General features: G+C 41.3%; 1 long non-coding RNA gene across 3 annotated transcripts in view; it reads right to left on the bottom strand.

Annotated features, from left to right (window-relative positions):
• The window catches only part of LOC101946374 (uncharacterized), a 90,274-nt gene extending 74,361 nt beyond the window's left edge, over positions 1–15,913 (bottom strand). For all 3 annotated transcript variants that reach the window (XR_010591242.1, XR_006175105.2, XR_010591241.1), the window contains exons 1-2: positions 15,776–15,913; positions 580–7,809 (exon numbers count right to left, since the gene is read on the bottom strand). This is a non-coding gene — a long non-coding RNA (uncharacterized LOC101946374). The remainder of the gene's footprint in view (positions 1–579; positions 7,810–15,775) is intronic.
• Between the last annotated feature and the right edge of the window lie 17 nt (positions 15,914–15,930).

Consider the following 15,930-nt stretch of genomic DNA (forward strand, 5'->3'; position numbering starts at 1 on the left):
GCCTGCAATCACAGACTGTTACACTCCCCCTCACTTTTATTTGTCACAGTTAATGGTGATTCTCTTCAGTATGGGACTGCCTTTTCAGGTAAATAAAAGGTTTCTGTATACTGGTTTACTGATAGGAGCTATGGCAATTGGAGATATATCGATCATTAAAACTAATAAGTAACATGTTATAAATCACCAAAGCTGCTGGATATTTATCAGCCCACTGAAAAATATTCTTGGCAAGGCACTGCAAATCCTGCTTCAATAAATATTTGATGCACCAATTGCTGTAAAGATTTTTTGTTTCTTTTCATTTTGAAGAAGCTCCCTGAATGCATTTGCAAATACAAAGAAATCCCTAAGTGAATTCAAATTGAAATAAACAGAGAGAGAAAGCTAGTAAGCTACATTTTTATAATGACTTAATTGATGTTACTCCCACCCAGCAAAGATACTCAGAGCCCTTTTCAGACAATTAACATTATAACATCCAAAAGACACAAAATCACATGCCCACCTAAAAAAAGTCATTAACAGAAGAGGTGGAACACACTTCTGGGGATACCCAGAGCTGTGAGCCATTGTTACCTGTCTGCCTCAGCAAGAGTGTGTCAGCTCCCCGCCACACCAGTCTGTCTTCCTCACCCATGAACTCCTCCAGGCGCTTCTGGCCTAGTCCTCGCTTAGCATGCAGTTAAAAATCGTTGGACTCGAGCCCCCCCGAGCTCCTTAGAGATGTTTCTCTGCAATGCACAGCTCCTACCACTTTGCTCTGTTAAAAAGTCAGACATCACAGCTCATTGCCTGGGGGTAAATACACACTTTCTTTCAAACACTGCACTGAATTAGTTTATAGTAAAAGTGAAATAAGTTTTTCAAAAAAGGAACATGGATTAAGTCATACCAAGCAAAGAGAGAAAGGGAGAGATGGTTACGAACAAATAAAAGTAAAAACACATCTAAAAGTCTAAAATTTAATCTAGCAAGATATAGTCTTTGTTAAAGATGTTTTTTTCACCCACAATCTCCTTTTTACTGGCCGGCCTGGCCAGAACCCATCACAGAGATCAAATCACTTGGTTTCTTTGTCTCCTGAGGTGAAGGATAAAAATGGAGTCTCCACCTGTACCTTATATCCCTAAAGGGATGTCTTTGTCTTACAAGTCAGAAAGGCCTTTTGGGGACTCAGTCTCCTGTATCTCTCTGGCGTGCGGAGCCATGTTAATTCTCTGTCTCTGGAGTTCAGGAACAGGAAGGATAACCTGTGCTGGTTTAGCTCGATAGCTTTGTTTACCGCTAATATGTAAACTGAGATAAACCCACTTTTCTTTGTCTAGGACAGACCTGTTTATCACCTTTATGTAGACTGGGCTGTCTTGCCTTAAACAGCATAAAGACAAAATTCATAACTTCACATATAAAGTCAACACATGCATTTTACAATGATATTAATAACAGGTGTGTTATTACCTTTCATATGATACCTCACAAGGTATATTTTGTTCAGTATCACAGCAGTAGTGTGTAGAGTGTGAATACAGGGTGCTTAGGGTCACAGGAGGTCTGACCAAGTGATGTTAAAGAAAACTTGAGTGTTTCTGGTGATTTTTGAAAGTGGGATTGGATGTCCTATGGCAGAATATCCTGTGTCCTACACACACTGCAATGAACCACATTCCAAAGTGCCACGCATAATGTCACCTTATCTTGGTTAAAGTTATTCCAGCTAGTAATATCAGAGAAATTATGACAATATGTTGTTCTACATGAAAGTACATGACAGAGCTATTTGTAAGACCTGGCAGCTGCCACTCTCGGCACAGCAGATGGCAGCGATAAAAACACAATGCAGAGAACAGGTTGATAAAGACATTTCCGTCATTACACTTTCACTTTACAATTACACTCGACTGCAAGATACAATTGAAATGCATGGCTCTGTCACTCTCGAGCAGGAGGAATTTGCTTATCTGTGGAAAATCACTCTGGTGTAACAATTAATTTCATACATATTATTAATCAATATAATTCATCTCCTGTCCGCAGACGCAGGAAGAGGCAACCAGCAAAGACACCTGAAATCCAGGGCTGCCCAGAGGGGGAGGCAAGTGGGGCAATTTGCCCCAGGCCCCGGGCCCCACAGGGGACCCCACGAGAATATAGTATTCTATAGTATTGCAACTTTTTTTTATGGAAGAGGCCTCCAAAATTGTTTTGCCCCAGGCCCCCTGAATCCTCTGGGTGGCCCTGCTGAAATCTTCACAGTGAGCAGCGCTAACTGGTCGTCCTCTTCTTCCCCCAGTGGGAAAGAGACAATCGTCTGTCATCAGTAGCGAAAAGCCAAGGTGAGGGATAGTAACAAACACACACATCTGTGACAACTATCACTTCATGTTCCCGCACTGGGGGCCATCGAGTGAGTTACATTCACTCACTAGTCCCTCATCTTCAGCTCTCTTGGGTTCCTTAATGGGTCTGGGGCTGGTGGAAGGTATAAGCAGATAGCCTCAGGCCTGATAACATCTATTTACCCTGAAGCACACAGAGCGGGGCAGCAGCTGTGCCAGCTTCTCCCATACTCTTCTCCATCAATAAGCTTGATTCCTACCATGGAGGGACCACTGCTCAACATGATGGGGGACTCCTTGGCCTCTCTGCTGAGATGGCCAAGATCAGGGGCAGGCAATTCAGATCAATGGTGAAGGCATATTTGGCATTGAGGATCGCTGTCCACTAGAAATGGAATTCTGACTCCCATTTCATTTCACACAGGCCACTGGTCACTACTGACCTGGAACTGGTGACCCTGTAGAATTTGTTGCCAGGGGATGTTGCAAAAGCCAAAACAGTAACTGGATTCAAAAAAGAATTAGATACATTCTAATTCTAGTTCATGGAGGCTAGTTCCATCAATGGCTATTAGCCAAGATGGTTAGGGATGCAACTCCATGCTCTGGGTGTTCCTAAAGCTCTGACTGCCAGTAACGATGCTGGTTCTGGCGGGACCCAACTGAGAGTGCCAATTCAGGACAAATTGCTTAAAACAGGGCAGTTACAACCCAAGGCTGGGGTTTTTCCACCTCTAAAGCAAACCAAACCAGCCAGACAAAGAGGACTTTGGTCTCACCCCACTGGCTAACCACAAGTCACACAAGCAATTCCCTTAGACACTCCAGTTTCCCAGTATCACCACCAGTGCCACTTGTTATGGGGATGAATGGTTAGGAAAACCAATACCCCAGTAAAAGAAAAAAGGTTCTCCTGATCCCCACGGACCAAGCCCCAGACCCAGGTCAATATACAAATCAGATCTTACCCACAAATCACACTGTTGTCAATCCTTTAGAATCTAAAATCTAAAGGTTTATTCATAAAAGGAAAAAGATATAGATGAGAGCTAGAATTGGTTAAATGGAATCAATTACATACAGTAATGGCAAAGTTCTTGTTTCAGGCTTGTAGCAGTGATGAACTAAACTGCAGGTTTAAATCAAGTCTCTAGAGTACATCTCCAGCTGGGATGGGTCATTCAGTCCTTTGTGTAGAGCTTCCATTTGTAGCAAAGTCCCTCCAGAGGTAAGAAGCAGGATTGAAGACAAGATGGATCTGAGTCATCAGCCTTTTATAGTCTTTTCCAGGTGTAAGAACACCTCTTTGTCCTTACTGTGGAAAATTACAGCAAAATGGAGTTTGGAGTCACTGGGGCAAGTTCCTGCATACTTTGCTGAGTTACCAGTATCTGCCTTCTCTCAATGGGTCAATTGTATAGCTGATGGTCCTTAATGGGCCACCAAGCGGGCTAGGCAGAGCTAACACCAACTTGTCTGGGATGTCTCCCAGAAGCATAGCTTAAGTTTGAAATACAGACAGTATAGAGCCAATATTCATAACTTCAACTACAAAATTGATACACACATACAGACAGCATAATCATAACCAACAAACCATAATCTTGTCTTAGACACCTCATTTGACCCCTTTTATACAAGAATTGGTGCCACTACAGGACCTTGGTTGCAACCATGTTCTATACGCTCCCAGTTCAAGTCAATAACGTGACACTGCCAGATCCTGGGACTGGATCACTTGATGACTTCCCTGTTCTGTTTGTTTTCTTTGAAGCACCTGGCACTGGACACTTTCAGAAGACAGGACACTGGGCTAGACAGACCATTGATGTGACCCACTGTGGCCATTCTTATGCTCTTATTACCCTGAGATGAAAAGCCTCAGTCCATCTCAGCACAGAAGAGTTGTCTGAATGTCTGTGAGAGTCATCAGAGGCAGAGTCCCACCATTGGAGACCATCACAGCATTGACATCAAACTAAAGTATTTTGCTATAATGTTTTCAGACTGAATAATCAGATCCCATCCCTGCCTATAAAGCAGCTACTGAAAATAGCGAGTGAAACAGTAAAGAGTTTTCCCAGACAGTTGCACTAGATAAAAAGAAATCCCAAGCAGCATATGTAGGCCTGGCAGGATGAGATGAAGCTGAGAGAGAGGCCACCACAAGAGTGTATTATGAAGACATACAATTTATTGGAAGAGGTCACTCCTTTCCAGCTCCAGTTCTTGCCTCCTCTAGTGGTCAATACTTGATGCTGATGTGGAAAAAAATATATAGCTAATGCAGCAGGCCAATTGTCCATACCTATGCAAAGGGAAAAATAATCCTGTACTGTCCCGGGGGGCAGTCATTTTACACCCGAACACCTGAGACACATGTACCCTTAACTTCACAGCTGCAAATATTATTGGTCATATAGTCATCCACATTTTAAAATCTGACTGCAGACTTTAACTGTCTGTATCCTTGCAGCTGGGAGCTCCCCAAGCCAACTACATGCGCTGTGGAGAAGTGCTTCCTTTTATTTGTTCTAAATTCACCAGCCATTACTTTAATTAAATGACCCCTTCTTTGAAGGTGTGAAGGGAATGTTCTGGACAGCCTTCATTGTCCCTTTCATAACCTCTGTCAAAAAAAACCCTAACTCTTCTCTTTCCCTATTTACATAATCCCATTGTTTGCATTCCCTCTTCATAAGTAATCCTTGTCCCAAACTCTAACCTTTTCAGGATCCCTTCTAACTCAGCTCAGATTTTTTCAAGGAGAAGCAACCAAAACTCGACAGAGGGGATTTAAATACACAAATGTGAATAATAATTTGGAATTGTGCTAGAACATTTTTACTAGATGCCCAAAAAGCCACAATCAAAAAAGAAGGCCAAATTGCTTTTTAAAAAATGTCTGGCTTAGAGGAGAAGAGAAAGCAGCTGTAAATATTTATAACAAATAGAAGAATAGAGATGTTGACGTAATGAATATAGATCAGAAACGAGGAATTGTAGAAAACTGAAAAGGGAAGTAAAAGGACTCTAGGAGAAATCTATGGCTGACACAGAGGACAAAAGGGTGAATACAATTCTTAGAGCTCAAGTAGTAGTAGAGAGGTTATTTTACCTCTGTACTTGGCACTGGTCCAATTGTTGCTGAAATACTGTACCCACTTCTGGTCTCCGCAGTTCAAGAAGGATGTTGATAAGTTGGAGATGGTTCACAGAAGAGCTTCGGGAATGATTACAGGATAGAAAACACACCCTATAGAGATAGGCTCCAGGAGCTCAATTTATTTAGCTTAACAGAGAGAAGGTTAAGGGATGATTTGATTAAAGTCCATAAGTATCTACATGGGGAACAAATATTTAATAATGGGCTTTTCAATCTAACAGAGAAAGGTGTAACATGATCCAATAGCTGGGAGTTGAAGCAAGATATATTCAGACTGGAAAAGACATACATTTTTTACAGTGAGGGTAACTAACCACTGGAAAAATTTATCAAGAGTCATAGTGGATTCTCCAACATTGGTAATTCTGAAACAAAAATTATTTCAGGGAAATCTTATGGCTTGTGTTATGCAGGAAGTCAGATCACAGTGGTCCCCTCTGGCCTTGGAATCTATGAAAGTTTCAAACAGAAGTGGCCCACAACAAGTACCCAAACCAGATTTCCCTAAAGCCCATATGAAATGAGGTCTGTCTTTTGGACACTCCAGAAGGCACTGCACATTGACCACATTATTTATTATTATAATTTATTTGTAGCATCTAGGAGCCCCAGTCACAGATTAGGACCCCATTGTGCTAGGCACTGTACAAAAAGATCCTGCCCCAGAGAGCTTACATTCTATTTTCTATGCTTCATTACAAAGACCAAGGGAGTCTGAGTGAATGCTTCCTCCCAGTACAGTATTGTCTGCTATTGCTGATTACCACATAAGTTCTGGCCCTAACCCTTTCCTTGTCCTTGAGAGAGCTGTTGGGAAGTCCCTGAAAGGGAGGACCAGCTGAGGGAACTGAGCAACAGCCTGAGGAGCAGCACAAAACAGACTTTTCTCTGTGTAGCACTGAGACAGTGGGAGGGGCATCACCATAAAAATTACTCAGTAAAATGATACCGCTCATAAAAGCCAGTCCTTATGTCTCTTGTGGTGCTAGTGAAAGCTGAAGAAATATAGCAATGGAAGACTCAGGTCACAGAGCATGTTGGGTCTGAGTGAGATATTCCGAGAACCCAGTTTCCCTACATTCTCCCACTGCACAAAGCATCCCACATCTGATTGTGTCTAGTAGAAAATGCTGCTTAAGATGTGCTTGCTCAACAGTTCCCCAATGTCATTGTTCTGTGTTGCCAGAGTCACCCATCAAAGCAGCCAGAAGACCCTTTTGTGCTTTGGCTGCCAGAAACAGCAGCACAGTCATGGTGATTGTTGTGGGTGAGATCAGATTAATCCCCGCACACTGTCTGGAAACTCCTTATGAGGGGGTGGGGGGAGATGGGAAAGGGGAGGCTGCCTCTGTAATATAATTTCCAACTCACCCAATCCATCTGATGTAATTTTGCCAATGAACAGTTCAAGTAATTTACAAGTCCCTTCTTGGGATTATATATTTGGGGCATCTGTTTAGTTTTTATTACTTCTGGCCTTGGCTTCAATACTCCTTCACAGATCAAATAACTGCTTCCCCTATTCGCTAATTCAAACAGCTGGTTATTACTCACCAAGCTCCTGGTATAATCACCAGGGGAAGAATTATAAATAAATGTGTACAAGCAAACAGATGCTGTCATTTAAAAAATCAATCCATCTAGTAAAAATGTCCCACTTAGGACTTAACTACTGAATTGCTGAGCATGTGTTGATGTTATTTTAATAAAATCCAAAACCAATGGCAGAGTTTTCTTGATTAATTCAAATTAGCAAATGAGGAAAGAGTGTTATAAAGGAAAAGATGGCTACAAATAATGAGTCAAATCCTGAGGGTGCTGAACACCTGCTATTCCTGATGAAGTCAATGGGACTGTAGGTGCAGAGCCATCCTCAGACATTTGGTCCAATATATCATTTTTCTACACCGGACTAACAATGTAACATAACCATAGCTCCCTGTCTCTGGCTCCCAGGAATCCATGGTTGACAAAAGGAACTGAAAACAAGGTACGTTTACTGGCTCTTTATTTTCTTCTTTTTCAACTTATTACTCATTTTTAAAAAATAAATATTTTCCACATGAATTACAGTGCAAGTGGAAGATGAAATCCCTGGAGAATGAATGTCCTCTGTCTGCAGAATTAGTAAAGTACAGGCAGAAGCAGTGAAAGATTCTTCTTGCTGACTCCCTGATCATCTTCAGCCCTGTTTTGCAAGCACCATTTCCTGGGTAGGAGGACAGGTCAGTCTCCAGAACCCATTAAAACCTTGGCTCCTCTGATGAAAATGGTAGCAGCAGCACTTGTGGTGGTGACACTGCTCTGCAAGGAATTGAAACAGAGTTCCATAATTGATTTCCACAGGCTGCCCAGCAACCCTCAAATGGTAATAACCGTTGTTCACTGATAACATGGGCTGGACTAGTGTCAGTGACTTAGAAGTGAAAAACTGTACATACAATTCACTCTCCTGGATCTACTACAAGAGGCTCTCGATATGGCTGACACCTGACACAGCAAGCATTTCAATTTGCTATCAGATGGCAAGACTTTATGACTCAGCCTTCGCAAATACATTTGCATCCACCAAAATACATTTGCATCCTGGTCACTCTCAACCAGGTCATTAGCTGTAGGACAACACTGCAAGCTGTTAATAATATTTTCTAAACCAAGGGCCAAACACAAACACAACATATGCCTAAAAATCTGCTTTTATCATATTTTAACTGAAAGAGACCTAGTCAAGTACACGAATATTTCAAGATATTCCATTATTCAAATCATTGAACACAATATAACCATTTTATAAGTAAATCCCCATCCACTGTATGCGCAGCATGGCATAGTGAGTACCTGTACCCTTTCTCTTCTCTCTCATTGACACTCCTGGCATCAATACACCTCTAGCCCAATATAACGCTGCCCTCGGGAGCCAAAAAATCTTACCGTGTTATAGGTGAAACTGCGTTATATTGAACTTGCTTTGATCTGCCAGAGCATGCAGCCCCGCTCCCCCGGAGCGCTGCTTTACCGCATTATAAATAAATATAAATAAATAAATATCCGAATTCGTGTTATATCGGGTCGCATTATATCGGGGTAGAGGTGTACTTTTAATCAGAGTTTAAATCTGTGCCTGACTGGCTCTTCACTTACAGAACTCCTCAACCTCTCCAAGGTTGTTATACCACAATATTCTTCTAGAGACTGTGTGTACAGAACATGGTGTTATTTGGCAATAGAAAATCCAAATCTTTCTAATGTAATCTGCAATTTGTGGAGAGATTCCTGAGAATAATATTTAAACTTTGGGAAACAATGACTGAATAAGAATCAGATTTACATTGCTTGCAACTTCAGGAATTTAAAAGTTCATCTAGATGGCACGACCAATCAGAAAGTCCATCAAAGTAAAGTTTGCAACATTTGTTAACATTGGACTGATCAAATATTGACAAATGTGGCTTAACAAAAGAAGTGTCCCTTTCCAAGGCAATAAATGTTCCAATAGCAGTCTGCATACAAAGCATCAGCACACATTTAACATTCAATGGCTGAGAGTGGTCAGCCAAGTTCTAGATAAATGGGCCGGGACAGCAAAAGCTCCAATCCTTTTGAGGAGACTCAAAGACAGAGAAAGCGAGAGGGGAAACCAAGAATGGATCACCAAAACAAGCAAGTGAACCAAATCTACAGAATACTGACAACAGATCAATTTTGTATTGGATTTTACAAATGGATAGGGAGCCAGTTATGGTAGAGCAGGAGGGGGAGTGATCGATAACTATGGCAAGGAAGGCTGGCTCACAGGCAAGCAAAGAGAACAAAATGAGGAGATGCTTCCAGAGTTGTCAGGGCACGGCATTTATAGGAAAAATTTGTGACTGAGTGAGCTTGTTGACAACAAGGAGAATGAGTAAATCCTACAAGGGGTCTCTTCCTGGGTTCATTCCTGGTATCACCTGATGGCTCCCCCCACCTTAAAAATAAAGTTATTGTTCAATTGTTAAAAAGAAGGGGACTGGCATTTAAGCAGAGGCATCTGACGACTCAGGATTTGGGATCCCCTTTATCAACCCCGGAGTGCCCCTACCTGACACAAGGTATCTATTTATCTTAGGGTTTTGTACTGGTACTGTCAACCATAGTATCTGAGCAACTCCCATATTAATTAGATTAGCATAGGAAGGTCCATAGTAGACTTTGCTTCATTGCTGCATGTGACAGTCTGCAATCCAAAAATAGCTAAGCCTTTCAGCACTCATCTGTAGTTTTTATAAATATATTAACCCATTTTCAAAACAAAAAAAAGGTTCAAAGTGCAGAATAGCCATCTTCTTCATATCATCATTCTACCCCACCACCATCATTCACATGTAAGCAAGTCACCCCTTAACCTTCTCTTTGTTAAGCTAAATAGATTGAGCTCCTCAAGTCAATCACTGAGGCAGGTTTTCCAATCCTTTAATTATTCTTGTGCCTGTTCCTTGAACCTTCTCTAATTTACCAACATCCTTCTTGAACTGTGGACACCACAACTGGACACAGTATTTCTGGTTGCACCAGTTCCAAATACAGAAGTAATATAATCTACTTTTACTCAAGATTCTCCTCTTTTATGCATGCCAGGATCACATTAGCTGTTTTTGACACAGCCTTGCACTGGGAGCTCATGTTCAGCTGATTATCCAGCATGATCCCCAGCCTTTTTCAAGTCACTGCTTCCCAGGATAGAGTCCCCCCAACCTGTAAATATGGCCTACATTCTTTGTCATTAGTGGATTATACTTTGCATATGGATGTAAATGTAGTTTATGAGTAGATAAGGCTTCCCTACTGGTTCCTTTATTTCTCTCTCCAGATGTTCAGTTTCTTTTTGCTTTACTCAAATGGGCCAGTTCTGTGCATGCTGAATTTCAAGAGAATATAATCAAAGATTCTGGAGGTAACAGAATGCATCGTGCAAATCTAGTCTGAAATGTTATCATAAAATTAATGCAAGAAGACGTCTGGTAATCGCCATATTATCTGGTAAGGTTGAAGGAAGAAAAAGGATAAGAGGCATTAAAGGAAAAACAAGACCTGCATCTCTGAAATGCTTCAAGGAGTCAAAGTCCTCTACCATCATCACGTTCTTTTGTCTTGTGTCTGAAAGCCCTAATGAGGATCCAGGAAGGCAAGGTGCTCAGTAGATAAATGCTGTATATTGTGCCACTTTCAACCTCCTGTGTGTGTGTGTCTCTCTCTCTCTCACACAAGCAACATCACATAATGATTCTGTTTTGTCAGAAAGTTTCCTCAGCATGTTCAGATTAAGTGACAAATGAATAAGAGGAAGGACCTGACTCAGAACAAATTGTATCAGAAGATGTAGCTGTCTCAAAGAAAATGAGAATGAGGCAGATGAATCCCAATACTGTGCTCTGCCCAGCAACTAGTGTCTCTATCCCTGTATTCTTACATTATGAGCACAAATTATGGATGGATTTCTGCAGCATATAAGGTTGGGTCTACACTACAGACTGAATCATTTTTAAATCCGTTGCTAGATCCAGCTCCGTCCCAAACCCCGCATCCAATACTAGTTGAACAGCAATGACCCTCTGTTTTGTGCAGCACCAGTGGTTTGAGCATTGGTTTGCTAAACCCTAGGTTGTGAGTTCAGTCCTGCAGGGGACCATCTAGGGATCTGGGGCAAAAATCTGTCTGGGGATTGGTCCTGCTTTGAAGAGGGGGTTGGACTAGATGACCTCCTCAGGTCCCTTCCAACCCTGATATTCTGTGATCAGCTTAAGTAGTGTTCATGTCAAATGTGAAAAGTGTTGACATTCATATGAGTTTCCATATTATAAATGCAGCCAAAAGGGATTCTTTTAATCTTTTTGACACCTCTCGTTTCAGCTGCTGGTGTGGCAAATAGTCAGTCAGTGTGCTGAAATTAAGGTGAACTGTGATCTAGGGATTTTGCTTAGAAATAAATATAGTTCAATGTTATTTTACTATACCCGCAACACATACTACTACGTCACAAGAGTAAGTCAGTCCTATATAGAGCTATTTCCCATCGCACATGGATTTAATGAGAATAACCTTGGAAAATTGTAAGTTCTGCTCTTTAATAGGGGCTGTAATTTATGTCCCTCTTACTTAAAATACAAAGAGCCTGCTTCTTATGCAATGTACTATTTTTGAGCTATGCCGCATTTTAGAGACAAGCTATATTCAGCATGTATTTGGTAAACACTTGATTTTCCCAACAGTAACTTTGTATAGACTGGAATAAATACGAAGTAAAAAGATTCTTGTTTTATCTATTTTCTAAACTATTTCATGTATATTGATGAGGAGGAGAATGGAAAAGAAACAAAGATGTCATACATATTTCAATGGAATGTGCTTCAGTGAGTTGCACAAAGGAGCAAAGATGCCTGTGAGTAGGAGGAAGACAGGGGAACCATGGGACAGGAACACAGATCCAGTTGCCTGACCTTCCAGTGGATCTTGTGGGATCCAAACCCCCTGCCCATTCTTTATGGGAGCATAAGGGGTGCGGAAAACTCTTTCAGGGGACCTGATGGAGTATTCCTCCTTTTCTGGTCCATCTCCAGGTTTTTATATGGCAGGATGAGATCCAGCCATTGGTAATTAAAGACCAAAGGATTCAAGCCTGCTTTTTTTTTTTTTCAGCTTCAGCTTTTCAGTGAGAAGAGCAAACAGCCCATTGTTGCTAAATCATAGTTTTGTGTTCAGTGTCCTTCCACAAAGCCTAAAAACCCCTTATGCTGTGTTTGTACAGACTAATGGCCAATTTTGCAGCTTTCAGAAACTGGATGTACACTCCAGTAATGTGGCTAAAGACAAATGATTCTGGACAAAACCTATCATTAAAACTTAATTTATCTAAAAAGAAAAAAAACGAAAATAATCCTGAGTTAGTATTTTAATCCATTTTAACTGTTAAATACTACCAACCAGAACAAGTTGTTTTTCACACAAAACTGAACCTTTCAAATGTAATTTGTAAAGGACTATGTAACTCTTCTAATAGGCAAAGCAAAAATTATGCTCCTAAATATTTCTACCTAGCTTTCCGTGTAGCTGTAGAGTAGGAATCAATATGCCTCTACATGCTTTGTATAAACTGTTGCACTCAAAAGAGCTTTTACCCTTAAAAAAATGTCCTAGCTCTCACATATTCCACCAGCAAGTAATGCAAGCTGCAAATCCAAGATCCATATTGACAAATAACACCACATATGTATTGTTTTGAATACAACAGATTTAGTTGTGTTCCACTGCATTGCAGTTAGCTGTTGTACTGCTAACAGGTTAATACACTACAGAGCTAAATACTTCATTAGGAAATAGTATCAGAGATTTACAAGACAAACCCAATAATTAACCAAATCCAATAACATACCCTACTCCTCCATCAAAGTTCTTGGCAGGGAAAGACTTGTACCAATGGCCAAACCCAGATGCAAAGCAGGCAAGTGCTCTGCAAGCTTCTCCTATCAAAGTCTGGTGACATTCCTTAATCCTGATTCAGACCACCCTATCGTATTATAATCCTAAACCCAATACAGTTCAGTCCTGACTGCAACAGCCATACGGATTTGTCAATGTCCTTCAACTATGACTTGTAGCAACTCATTCTGTTCCAGTCATGGGACTCTGACGCAGCTTAGCTAATGGGCCTGATCCTGGACAATAAAAGTAAGTATGAGATAAAATAAGCTAAGGCCTGAATGGGGATACCTACTGGATAGCAACAGAAGTGACAAACAGAGAAGCTAATACCAAAAATCTGAAGAGAAACCAAAGGAGACAAGAACACATCCTTGATAAAAACAGTTTAATAAACTCTTGAAAATGACAGTGATATGCAGAATATTTTAAAACCTAGAATGAGAAAATGAGTTTTGAAAATTAGGAAGTCTTTGTAAAAACACCTATTGATAAATAGCAGGTATGGGGGGATACTTGTAAATTTACAATGTGAAGTTAGCAAATTCAGATTACATGTTTTATAAACTGTTAAAGGATGAACATAAACATTTTGTCAATTTTTTTAATAGATCATGAAGTGGAGAGGTACCGGAAGACTGGAATACAACGAACTCAGTACCAGTCTTCAAAACAAGAAGGAAAAGAGATCCCCCAATTACCCTCCTGTAAGTCCTTAGTGAAATAATAAAAGATATTTTCATTTTAAAAAAATCACTAAACATCTGAAAGGTAACAGTCATGAGACATAAACAGCACTGGGAGGTTATAAAATATAAATCTTGCCAGACAAATGTGATTGCTCTTTTCTGACAGAATTGCAAAAATTAATGGGTGAAGGGATCAGATATGATGTAATATATTTGGATTTTAGTAAAGAATTTGATACTGTGCCTCATAAAGTCTTAATAGAAAAATAATTGGAATCAGTTTGGATATTTCAATCATGAAGATTGAAAACTGACAGAACTATAAACACAGGAAAATAATAAATGGTCATGTATGAAGCAGATATCTAGTGATTCTACCAGGACGAGTGTCAGGTCTCATTTTGTTTAACATTTTCACTGATGATCTGGAAGACGGAGAAATCAGCATGTTACTAAAAGTCACAGACATATTGGGAGAGCTGCAAATACAATACAGGCAGACAAAGGAACCTACTACTTTCTTCATGGCCACATCATAAGCAAAATCATGGCCGTAGCCTATTAACCTATTCTGAGTGACAAATGGTTTTTCAAACCAAAATGCTTTCTACCAAATCCAGATCCCAGCACAACTTGTGGCAAAGAGCTCTCTTTATATTTTGTAGTAACGATTGTCCAGATCAGAGGTGGTGTTGTCTTCTCCAAACAACCCTACATAAAAGAGATACAAGGGAGATTGAGAAAAAGCTGGATTTTTCTTTTTTGCAAACCCAGTGACTTCTTTTGGGTTTTTTACATGGTTTGAATTTCTATGTTGCTCTAAAGTATTTACACGGACATAATATGCATGTCCGTTTTTTTTAATTCTACAGCATTATGTTCAAATTTCAATCTGTAAATGGATATTTTAACTATTCTAATGGCTAAAAGGGAAGTGATGACACATCAAGGTTCTACTTGTGCCTTTTAGGAAACATTACCATATGGCACAGCCCAGAAAGGGGATGGAAATAAGTGGTTATTAGTGCCTGGACAGAAGGGCATGGCTAATGACATTTTGGAGGTACTTGATTGGTTACAGACTGATGCCATTATTATTATTTATGTTGCTCTAAAATCTAGAGGCCCACAGACCCTGAAAATTAGGCCTGATATAAATGACAAACTGAAACCACACAAGGATAAATACGTGAAACACTTCAGAGAAGGTATGGATCCTTCCTATTACTTAACCAAGATAACTGATCCTCCATAGATATCATAGACTGAGCCCAGAACACAGAGGCCAAAACATGGCTGATGGAAGCAATCCCAAGCTCCTTCCTGCTCTTCTAACATTGAAAATTGACAGACTTCTACCCAAAACCTGTCTAGGATGTTGTGTCACACATAGTTTGTTACACCAAAAAGATAAAATCATAGGGCAGGAAAGGCCCTCACGCTGTCATTTAACATGTCCCCTTTTGCTGAGGCAAGATTAAGTATACGCAGACCATTTCTAACAAATGCTTGTGTAACCCGAACTTAAAAATCTCCAAGACAGTAACCTGTTGCAGGGCTTAGCTCTCCTTACAGTTAGAAACCTTTTCCTTACATTGCAAATAAATCTCACTTCCTGCAAATTAAGCCAACTACTTCTTGTCCTACCTCATTCTAACCACCTTTACATAGCTGCAAAAAGAACAGGAGTACTTGTGGCACCTTAGAGACTAACAAATTTATTAGAGCATAAGCTTTCGTGGGCTACAGCCCACTTCTTCGGATGTCATAATGTCCCCCTGCGCCTTCTCTAGACACGCCTCATTCTTTTCGCCTTTCCTTATAGACCAGGCTTTCTAAACCTCTTCTCTCTGTTGCTCCCCTTTGGGCTGTCTCCCATCTGCCCACGTCGTTATCAACGTGCAGCGCCCACACCTGGGCAGGTGAGCCCGCCCACTTCCCGGTTCACCAATACGAGCTCGAGGGGATGAACCACCCCGCACTGACACGCCGGTTAACGCTGCCCCCCCCGGGCCATGGGCCTTTCTTGCCACGTCACCGCACGGGTCACGCGGGGCGGGGCGCTCTGACCCCCGACTGACTGACTGACTGACCCCGCTGCAGCTCCCCGCCCCGCGCCGCTCACTGACCCCAGCACCGGGCTCCACTGCCTCGGCCCTTGGGAGCTCGGACCCGGCCGGGAGCGGCTCGCGGGCAGGGGGCGGCGGGGGCGGGTTCACACCCACCGGCGTGTCAGGGACTTGGTCTGACACGGGCCCGTATCGCCCGGGCCTGTCGCCCTCCC

The sequence above is a fragment of the Chrysemys picta genome, chromosome 10, assembly GCF_011386835.1.
Source record: "Chrysemys picta bellii isolate R12L10 chromosome 10, ASM1138683v2, whole genome shotgun sequence".
NCBI lineage: Eukaryota > Metazoa > Chordata > Testudines > Emydidae > Chrysemys > Chrysemys picta.